Source organism: Cololabis saira, chromosome 20 (genome assembly GCF_033807715.1).
Source record: "Cololabis saira isolate AMF1-May2022 chromosome 20, fColSai1.1, whole genome shotgun sequence".
In the NCBI taxonomy this organism is placed as follows: domain Eukaryota; kingdom Metazoa; phylum Chordata; class Actinopteri; order Beloniformes; family Belonidae; genus Cololabis; species Cololabis saira.
In genome coordinates this window covers 7,976,235-7,985,487 of record NC_084606.1, presented here as the reverse complement: position 1 = coordinate 7,985,487, position 9,253 = coordinate 7,976,235, and the positions used below count along the sequence as shown (strand labels likewise).

Genomic DNA, 9,253 nt, shown 5'->3' with positions numbered 1-9,253 from the left:
TAGCACGCCCCCTCCCCACCCCAATCAATTGAAGTGTGAATGGTGTGAAATTGTGATCCAAACACCCTAGTGGATTTTGTTGTGGCCGTGGCACCTTTTCTTTCTTTTTCCAAAAATCTTCGAAGCACTCTGGCTGCCACAGTGTTGCTGTGACCCGGATTCGAACCGGGGTTGCTGCGGCCACAACGCAGAGTACTCACCACTATACGATCACAGCTTGAAAGGGCACATGTACCCAGCTTTAGATATGTGCTCGGTCTCTGCAGTTATGTCAGTGAACACGGTGTGAGGTTGGAAGAAGAGTGTGCGGAGGTGTGCCGCCCCTGTCGTCAGGTAAGGGCATTTGCCTCGAATGAGATATGAGGAAGGAAGAGAATGAATAAAAGAGGTCCCATGAAAGACAAACATAAGCATGAGCCGGGGGCAGCTTTGGAAACATTACGGAAGACGGCCTATCCTGCGGCACCTTTGAAGTGTACATTTCCGGGCGCACACAGAGGCAAATGAAAACAGCAAGTAAATAAATAAATGACAGAGAAGAAGAAACATGTACACAACCAAGGTTGTGACTGGGAGAATATTAAAGACTAGGATTTTTTGAGCTAGCCAGGAGTTGAACCTAGAATCTTCTGATCCGTACTCAGACGCGTTATCCATTGCGCCACTAGCCCTCTTTGATGGTGACGTGTGGAAACACACGTGATGCAACGACTCAGATGTCCCATCCACAGTAGATGGCAGTGGCCAAAGCCATAGCCGAGTACAGTGATGAAATAGAGTCCCGCTCTGGGCAGATGAAAAACAATGGCAGTCCTTCGAGCCGGAGTCGAACCAGCGACCTAAGGATACCTGTTTTACTGGTTCTACAGTCCTCCGCTCTACCAACTGAGCTATCGAAGGAGGATGCATGTTGACAGCTCCATGACTTGTGTATTCTTCTACCAAAGCCTAAAACTGGGAAAAGGAAACATTTTAAATGAATTATTGTCTCCCTTATTTTGCCGGCTCCTTACCACTGGCAGAGTGCATTGTCCTCGGCTAAGTCATAGACATATATAAAGGCTAGATGACTCGTCCGCGCTGCTGCCAATGGAGAGCGACGTCGTCACACGGCGGCCATCTTGCCACAGGAGAACTCGCTCAGAATAACATTGTGTTCAATGGAGCATGTACTGCTTAAACAACCTTAACTTGCTCAATTCTCAACAGATTTTCAAACAGTTTGGTTTGTTATGAACGTCAGAGATGTAGTTATGACACTGTATACTTGTGAATAATTCTAAACATTGAAAAACGTACTTTTATATGAAAATAACCAGAAACAGATAGCCATGACATGGTATTTATATTTAATCAATATTTCTATAGTATTCTTAGTAATATTTATAGTTACATTATAACATATATTATATATATATATATATATATATATATATATATATATATATATATATATATATATATATATATATATACATATTATTACCATATAACATGTATTCATATGACATAACATATTAATATATTATTACATTATGATGTATTTACGTCATGACATTACATATGTGTGTCTATATATATATATATATATATATATATATATATATATATATATACACACCTCTATCCATCCACCCATCCATCCATTTTCTTCCGCTTTATCTGTCCCCATATGATAAAATCCACCATCCCCCCTGATTTTTTTTTTTTTACAACTTGAGTACTGGTGGTCACCCTTGATAACTTGGGCAGGTAACGTTAGTTAGTGGTGATACACAACTATTGTATATGCTACATGATTAGGTCGTTTTTCGCAACGAAGAGATACAATTTCAACATGTCCAAGCATCCCGAATCATACCCACGTTAATGACGTTTATGATGAACCAATCCGTTTGTAAATCCGTCAAGATTTCAGCAAGTTATGAGTATTTTTGTCTGTACAGACCACTCACCCTCCAACAGCGCACGCATGCGCACCAGAGAGTCTCCTGTGGCAAGATGGCCGCGGGTGAACGACGCTGGAGACTCCGCCGTGAGTCATCTAGCCTTTATATATGTCTATGGGCTAAGTGTCCGGGCCGTAGCACGCCCCCTCCCCACCCCAATCAATTGAAGTGTGAATGGTGTGAAATTGTGATCCAAACACCCTAGTGGATTTTGTTGTGGCCGTGGCACCTTTTCTTTCTTTTTCCAAAAATCTTCGAAGCACTCTGGCTGCCACAGTGTTGCTGTGACCCGGATTCGAACCAGGGTTGCTGCGGCCACAACGCAGAGTACTCACCACTATACTATCACAGCTTGAAAGGGCACATGTACCCAGCTTTAGATATGTGCTCGGTCTCTGCAGTTATGTCAGTGAACACGGTGTGAGGTTGGAAGAAGAGTGTGCGGAGGTGTGCCGCCCCTGTCGTCAGGTAAGGGCATTTGCCTCGAATGAGATATGAGGAAGGAAGAGAATGAATAAAAGAGGTCCCATGAAAGACAAACATAAGCATGAGCCGGGGGCAGCTTTGGAAACATTACGGAAGACGGCCTATCCTGCGGCACCTTTGAAGTGTACATTTCCGGGCGTACACACAGGCAAATGAAAACAGCAAGTAAATAAATAAATGACAGAGAAGAAGAAACATGTACACTACCAAGGTTGTGACTGGAAGAATATTAAAGACTAGGATTTTTTGAGCTAGCCAGGAGTTGAACCTAGAATCTTCTGATCCGTACTCAGACGCGTTATCCATTGCGCCACTAGCCCTCTTTGATGGTGACGTGTGGAAACACACGTGATGCAACGACTCAGATGTCCCATCCACAGTAGATGGCAGTGGCCAAAGCCATAGCCGAGTACAGTGATGAAATAGAGTCCCGCTCTGGGCAGATGAAAAACAATGGCAGTCCTTCGAGCCGGAGTCGAACCAGCGACCTAAGGATACCTGTTTTACTGGTTCTACAGTCGTCCGCTCTACCAACTGAGCTATCGAAGGAGGATGCATGTTGACAGCTCCATGACTTGTGTATTCTTCTACCAAAGCCTAAAACTGGGAAAAGGAAACATTTTAAATGAATTATTGTCTCCCTTATTTTGCCGGCTCCTTACCACTGGCAGAGTGCATTGTCCTCGGCTAAGTGTCCGGGCCGTAGCACGCCCCCTCCCCACCCCAATCAATTGAAGTGTGAATGGTGTGAAATTGTGATCCAAACACCCTAGTGGATTTTGTTGTGGCCGTGGCACCTTTTCTTTCTTTTTCCAAAAATCTTCGAAGCACTCTGGCTGCCACAGTGTTGCTGTGACCCGGATTCGAACCGGGGTTGCGGCGGCCACAACGCAGAGTACTCACCACTATACGATCACAGCTTGAAAGGGCACATGTACCCAGCTTTAGATATGTGCTCGGTCTCTGCAGTTATGTCAGTGAACACGGTGTGAGGTTGGAAGAAGAGTGTGCGGAGGTGTGCCGCCCCTGTCGTCAGGTAAGGGCATTTGCCTCGAATGAGATATGAGGAAGGAAGAGAATGAATAAAAGAGGTCCCATGAAAGACAAACATAAGCATGAGCCGGGGGCAGCTTTGGAAACATTACGGAAGACGGCCTATCCTGCGGCACCTTTGAAGTGTACATTTCCGGGCGTACACAGAGGCAAATGAAAACAGCAAGTAAATAAATAAATGACAGAGAAGAAGAAACATGTACACTACCAAGGTTGTGACTGGGAGAATATTAAAGACTAGGATTTTTTGAGCTAGCCAGGAGTTGAACCTAGAATCTTCTGATCCGTACTCAGACGCGTTATCCATTGCGCCACTAGCCCTCTTTGATGGTCACGTGTGGAAACACACGTGATGCAACGACTCAGATGTCCCATCCACAGTAGATGGCAGTTGCCAAAGCCATAGCCGAGTACAGTGATGAAATAGAGTCCCGCTCTGGGCAGATGAAAAACAATGGCAGTCCTTCGAGCCGGAGTTGAACCAGCGACCTAAGGATACCTGTTTTACTGGTTCTACAGTCCTCCGCTCTACCAACTGAGCTATCGAAGGAGGATGCATGTTGACAGCTCCATGACTTGTCTATTCTTCTACCAAAGCCTAAAACTGGGAAAAGGAAACATTTTAAATGAATTATTGTCTCCCTTATTTTGCCGGCCCCTTACCACTGGCAGAGTGCATTGTCCTCGGCTAAGTGTCCGGGCCGTAGCACGCCCCCTCCCCACCCCAATCAATTGAAGTGTGAATGGTGTGAAATTGTGATCCAAACACCCTAGTGGATTTTGTTGTGGCCGTGGCACCTTTTCTTTCTTTTTCCAAAAATCTTCGAAGCACTCTGGCTGCCACAGTGTTGCTGTGACCCGGATTCGAACCGGGGTTGCTGCGGCCACAACGCAGAGTACTCACCACTATACGACCACAGCTTGAAAGGGCACATGTACCCAGCTTTAGATATGTGCTCGGTCTCTGCAGTTATGTCAGTGAACACGGTGTGAGGTTGGAAGACGAGTGTGCGGAGGTGTGCCGCCCCTGTCGTCAGGTAAGGGCATTTGCCTCGAATGAGATATGAGGAAGGAAGAGAATGAATAAAAGAGGTCCCATGAAAGACAAACATAAGCATGAGCCGGGGGCAGCTTTGGAAACATTACGGAAGACGGCCTATCCTGCGGCACCTTTGAAGTGTACATTTCCGGGCGTACACAGAGGCAAATGAAAACAGCAAGTAAATAAATAAATGACAGAGAAGAAGAAACATGTACACTACCAAGGTTGTGACTGGGAGAATATTAAAGACTAGGATTTTTTGAGCTAGCCAGGAGTTGAACCTAGAATCTTCTGATCCGTACTCAGACGCGTTATCCATTGCTCCACTAGCCCTCTTTGATGGTCACGTGTGGAAACACACGTGATGCAACGACTCAGATGTCCCATCCACAGTAGATGGCAGTGGCCAAAGCCATAGCCGAGTACAGTGATGAAATAGAGTCCCGCTCTGGGCAGATGAAAAACAATGGCAGTCCTTCGAGCCGGAGTTGAACCAGCGACCTAAGGATACCTGTTTTACTGGTTCTACAGTCCTCCGCTCTACCAACTGAGCTATCGAAGGAGGATGCATGTTGACAGCTCCATGACTTGTGTATTCTTCTACCAAAGCCTAAAACTGGGAAAAGGAAACATTTTAAATGAATTATTGTCTCCCTTATTTTGCCGGCCCCTTACCACTGGCAGAGTGCATTGTCCTCGGCTAAGTGTCCGGGCCGTAGCACGCCCCCTCCCCACCCCAATCAATTGAAGTGTGAATGGTGTGAAATTGTGATCCAAACACCCTAGTGGATTTTGTTGTGGCCGTGGCACCTTTTCTTTCTTCTTCCAAAAATTTGAGAAGCACTCTGGCTGCCACAGGGGTGCTGTGACCTGGATTCGAACCAGGGTTGTTGCAGCCACAACGCAGAGTACTCACCACTATACGATCACAGCTTGCAAGAGTACATGTACCCAGCTTTAGATATGTGCTCGGTTTCTGCAGTTATGTCAGTGAACACGGTGTGAGGTTGGAAGAAGAGTGTGTGGAGGTGTGCCGCCCCTGTCGTCAGGTAAGGGCATTTGCCTCGAATGAGATATGAGGAAGGAAGAGAATGAATAAAAGAGGTCCCATGAAAGACAAACATAAGCATGAGCCGGGGGCAGCTTTGGAAACATTACGGAAGACGGCCTATCCTGCGGCACCTTTGAAGTGTACATTTCCGGGCGTACACAGAGGCAAATGAAAACAGCAAGTAAATAAATAAATGACAGAGAAGAAGAAACATGTACACTACCAAGGTTGTGACTGGGAGAATATTAAAGACTAGGATTTTTTGAGCTAGCCAGGAGTTGAACCTAGAATCTTCTGATCCGTACTCAGACGCGTTATCCATTGCGCCACTAGCCCTCTTTGATGGTCACGTGTGGAAACACACGTGATGCAACGACTCAGATGTCCCATCCACAGTAGATGGCAGTGGCCAAAGCCATAGCCGAGTACAGTGATGAAATAGAGTCCCGCTCTGGGCAGATGAAAAACAATGGCAGTCCTTCGAGCCGGAGTTGAACCAGCGACCTAAGGATACCTGTTTTACTGGTTCTACAGTCCTCCGCTCTACCAACTGAGCTATCGAAGGAGGATGCATGTTGACAGCTCCATGACTTGTCTATTCTTCTACCAAAGCCTAAAACTGGGAAAAGGAAACATTTTAAATGAATTATTGTCTCCCTTATTTTGCCGGCCCCTTACCACTGGCAGAGTGCATTGTCCTCGGCTAAGTGTCCGGGCCGTAGCACGCCCCCTCCCCACCCCAATCAATTGAAGTGTGAATGGTGTGAAATTGTGATCCAAACACCCTAGTGGATTTTGTTGTGGCCGTGGCACCTTTTCTTTCTTTTTCCAAAAAACTTCGAAGCACTCTGGCTGCCACAGTGTTGCTGTGACCCGGATTCGAACCGGGGTTGCTGCGGCCACAACGCAGAGTACTCACCACTATACGACCACAGCTTGAAAGGGCACATGTACCCAGCTTTAGATATGTGCTCGGTCTCTGCAGTTATGTCAGTGAACACGGTGTGAGGTTGGAAGACGAGTGTGCGGAGGTGTGCCGCCCCTGTCGTCAGGTAAGGGCATTTGCCTCGAATGAGATATGAGGAAGGAAGAGAATGAATAAAAGAGGTCCCATGAAAGACAAACATAAGCATGAGCCGGGGGCAGCTTTGGAAACATTACGGAAGACGGCCTATCCTGCGGCACCTTTGAAGTGTACATTTCCGGGCGTACACAGAGGCAAATGAAAACAGCAAGTAAATAAATAAATGACAGAGAAGAAGAAACATGTACACTACCAAGGTTGTGACTGGGAGAATATTAAAGACTAGGATTTTTTGAGCTAGCCAGGAGTTGAACCTAGAATCTTCTGATCCGTACTCAGACGCGTTATCCATTGCTCCACTAGCCCTCTTTGATGGTCACGTGTGGAAACACACGTGATGCAACGACTCAGATGTCCCATCCACAGTAGATGGCAGTGGCCAAAGCCATAGCCGAGTACAGTGATGAAATAGAGTCCCGCTCTGGGCAGATGAAAAACAATGGCAGTCCTTCGAGCCGGAGTTGAACCAGCGACCTAAGGATACCTGTTTTACTGGTTCTACAGTCCTCCGCTCTACCAACTGAGCTATCGAAGGAGGATGCATGTTGACAGCTCCATGACTTGTGTATTCTTCTACCAAAGCCTAAAACTGGGAAAAGGAAACATTTTAAATGAATTATTGTCTCCCTTATTTTGCCGGCCCCTTACCACTGGCAGAGTGCATTGTCCTCGGCTAAGTGTCCGGGCCGTAGCACGCCCCCTCCCCACCCCAATCAATTGAAGTGTGAATGGTGTGAAATTGTGATCCAAACACCCTAGTGGATTTTGTTGTGGCCGTGGCACCTTTTCTTTCTTCTTCCAAAAATTTGAGAAGCACTCTGGCTGCCACAAGGGTGCTGTGACCTGGATTCGAACCAGGGTTGTTGCAGCCACAACGCAGAGTACTCACCACTATACGATCACAGCTTGCAAGAGTACATGTACCCAGCTTTAGATATGTGCTCGGTTTCTGCAGTTATGTCAGTGAACACGGTGTGAGGTTGGAAGAAGAGTGTGTGGAGCTGTGCCGTCCCTGCCGTCAGGTAAGGGCATTTGCCTCGAATGAGATAGGAGGAAGAGAGAAAACGAGAAGAGGAGGGCCAGGGCCCCACCGTAGCTCAATGGGTGCCCCCGGCGCCGTCGAAGCCCCAAGGTGGAGGGAAATGGCCCAAAATCCCTCCATTCATACTGACGACATAAGTATTAGACTCCTGATAATGACTCCACCCCGCCGCCTCGCTCGCCCGCACACCCTCCGGCCAGGGGAGGCCCGACCCCCGGACCCGGACGTTTCTGCTGAGGGCCATTGTTGACCTATCCAGGTTTCAGCAGCTGGATGTTGGACTTTTTTCCATTGACAAAAAAAAAAGTGTTTGATAGTGTTGACCACCCTTATTTGTGTAACACACTTGAAGTTTTTTTGGGTTTGGAAAAAAATATGTGTCTTGGATTTAGCTGTTGTACTCAGGAGCAACTGTACTGTTAAGGGGCGGCAGAGGACTCAGTAGACCTGTCCCTGTCCAGAGAGGTATTAGGCAGGGATGTCCCCTCTCTGGGATGCTGTATACTCTGGCAATTGAACCTCTCCTGAGTCATCTTAGGCAGGGCCTTAAAGGGTTGACCTTTGCAGAGGATACCAACAATCCAGTTAGCCTATCAGCATATGCTAATGATGTCACTGTGCTGACAACTTAACCAAATGACATCCAAGTCCTTCAAAAAAATTTGGGGCTGGGATTGACGGACGACCGGATAGGTACAGTGAGTTTGTCAGCCTATGCTGACGATATCACAGTGTGTGTCACGTGTCGGCATGACGTTCAGACGCTTGAATAGGCACTGCAGCTGTATGAACGGGCTGCTTCTGCCAGGGTGAACTGGTCAAAGTGTGAGGGACTTCTGCTGGGAGGGTGGAGTACTAAGGAGCGGCCCATTCTCCCAGCTGGGCTGCAGTGGAGCACGGAGGGGATAAAAGTCCTAGGAGTATTTCTGGGGAGAGCAGACTTTCAGTGGAAGAACTGGGAGGGTCTAGTCGAGAAGGTTAGTGCCCGATTGTCTCGATGGAAATGGGTCCAGCCCCAGTTGTCCTACAGGGGGAGGACTTTGGTGGCCAACAACCTGGTTGCATCTATGCTTTAGCACCGTGTAGCTGTTGTCATTCCTCCATACACCCTCATTACAGAAATCCAGAAAAGAATAGTCGATTTCTTCTGGGGCGGATACCACTGGCTCCGATCGGCTGTTCTGTATCTCACTGTGGCAGAGGGGGGTCAGGGGTTGATCCACTTCCAGAGCCGTATCACTGCATTTCAGCTGCAGACTGTGCAACGGTTGCTGTTCCGAACACTGCAGCCCTGGACAGACACAGCGTCTCTACTGCTGCGCAGGGTACAGGACCTAAATGATGACAAGCACCTGTTTCTTTTAGAGCTGGGCAGTGTGGACACTGGTGGAGGAGGAACCTCTGCTTTTCAACCCGGCAATCCAGAGTAGACTTCTCGCCACTGTCAGTGTCCGGAGGATCTTCACAGCAGCTGGGCTGACGATGCTGGCAGGGCTGAGGTCGGGGGGGGGCAGTGGAAATCTGCTTCTCTGTTGTGTAAGGGCAC

At 47.6% G+C, this 9,253-nt stretch overlaps 14 non-coding genes across 14 annotated transcripts; all 14 read right to left on the bottom strand.

Moving 5' to 3' along the window:
- Positions 1 to 145: 145 nt before the first annotated feature.
- trnah-gug (transfer RNA histidin (anticodon GUG)) lies at positions 146 to 217 on the bottom strand. The gene has a single exon. It is a non-coding gene; the product is annotated as a tRNA-His (tRNA).
- Positions 218 to 598: 381 nt separating this feature from the next.
- trnar-acg (transfer RNA arginine (anticodon ACG)) lies at positions 599 to 671 on the bottom strand. The gene has a single exon. It is a non-coding gene; the product is annotated as a tRNA-Arg (tRNA).
- A 140-nt stretch (positions 672 to 811) lies between these two features.
- trnay-gua (transfer RNA tyrosine (anticodon GUA)) lies at positions 812 to 900 on the bottom strand. Its single transcript is given in 2 exon segments — positions 812 to 847; positions 864 to 900. It is a non-coding gene; the product is annotated as a tRNA-Tyr (tRNA).
- Positions 901 to 2,229: 1,329 nt separating this feature from the next.
- Positions 2,230 to 2,301, bottom strand: trnah-gug (transfer RNA histidin (anticodon GUG)). Its single transcript has one exon. It is a non-coding gene; the product is annotated as a tRNA-His (tRNA).
- Positions 2,302 to 2,682: 381 nt separating this feature from the next.
- On the bottom strand, positions 2,683 to 2,755 carry trnar-acg (transfer RNA arginine (anticodon ACG)). The gene has a single exon. It is a non-coding gene; the product is annotated as a tRNA-Arg (tRNA).
- A 140-nt stretch (positions 2,756 to 2,895) lies between these two features.
- Positions 2,896 to 2,984, bottom strand: trnay-gua (transfer RNA tyrosine (anticodon GUA)). The gene is given in 2 exon segments: positions 2,896 to 2,931; positions 2,948 to 2,984. It is a non-coding gene; the product is annotated as a tRNA-Tyr (tRNA).
- A 752-nt stretch (positions 2,985 to 3,736) lies between these two features.
- Positions 3,737 to 3,809, bottom strand: trnar-acg (transfer RNA arginine (anticodon ACG)). Its single transcript has one exon. It is a non-coding gene; the product is annotated as a tRNA-Arg (tRNA).
- Positions 3,810 to 3,949: 140 nt separating this feature from the next.
- On the bottom strand, positions 3,950 to 4,038 carry trnay-gua (transfer RNA tyrosine (anticodon GUA)). Its single transcript is given in 2 exon segments — positions 3,950 to 3,985; positions 4,002 to 4,038. It is a non-coding gene; the product is annotated as a tRNA-Tyr (tRNA).
- Positions 4,039 to 4,337: 299 nt separating this feature from the next.
- trnah-gug (transfer RNA histidin (anticodon GUG)) lies at positions 4,338 to 4,409 on the bottom strand. The gene has a single exon. It is a non-coding gene; the product is annotated as a tRNA-His (tRNA).
- Positions 4,410 to 5,003: 594 nt separating this feature from the next.
- On the bottom strand, positions 5,004 to 5,092 carry trnay-gua (transfer RNA tyrosine (anticodon GUA)). The gene is given in 2 exon segments: positions 5,004 to 5,039; positions 5,056 to 5,092. It is a non-coding gene; the product is annotated as a tRNA-Tyr (tRNA).
- Positions 5,093 to 5,844: 752 nt separating this feature from the next.
- trnar-acg (transfer RNA arginine (anticodon ACG)) lies at positions 5,845 to 5,917 on the bottom strand. Its single transcript has one exon. It is a non-coding gene; the product is annotated as a tRNA-Arg (tRNA).
- Positions 5,918 to 6,057: 140 nt separating this feature from the next.
- Positions 6,058 to 6,146, bottom strand: trnay-gua (transfer RNA tyrosine (anticodon GUA)). The gene is given in 2 exon segments: positions 6,058 to 6,093; positions 6,110 to 6,146. It is a non-coding gene; the product is annotated as a tRNA-Tyr (tRNA).
- A 299-nt stretch (positions 6,147 to 6,445) lies between these two features.
- trnah-gug (transfer RNA histidin (anticodon GUG)) lies at positions 6,446 to 6,517 on the bottom strand. Its single transcript has one exon. It is a non-coding gene; the product is annotated as a tRNA-His (tRNA).
- A 594-nt stretch (positions 6,518 to 7,111) lies between these two features.
- Positions 7,112 to 7,200, bottom strand: trnay-gua (transfer RNA tyrosine (anticodon GUA)). The gene is given in 2 exon segments: positions 7,112 to 7,147; positions 7,164 to 7,200. It is a non-coding gene; the product is annotated as a tRNA-Tyr (tRNA).
- Positions 7,201 to 9,253: the final 2,053 nt, after the last annotated feature.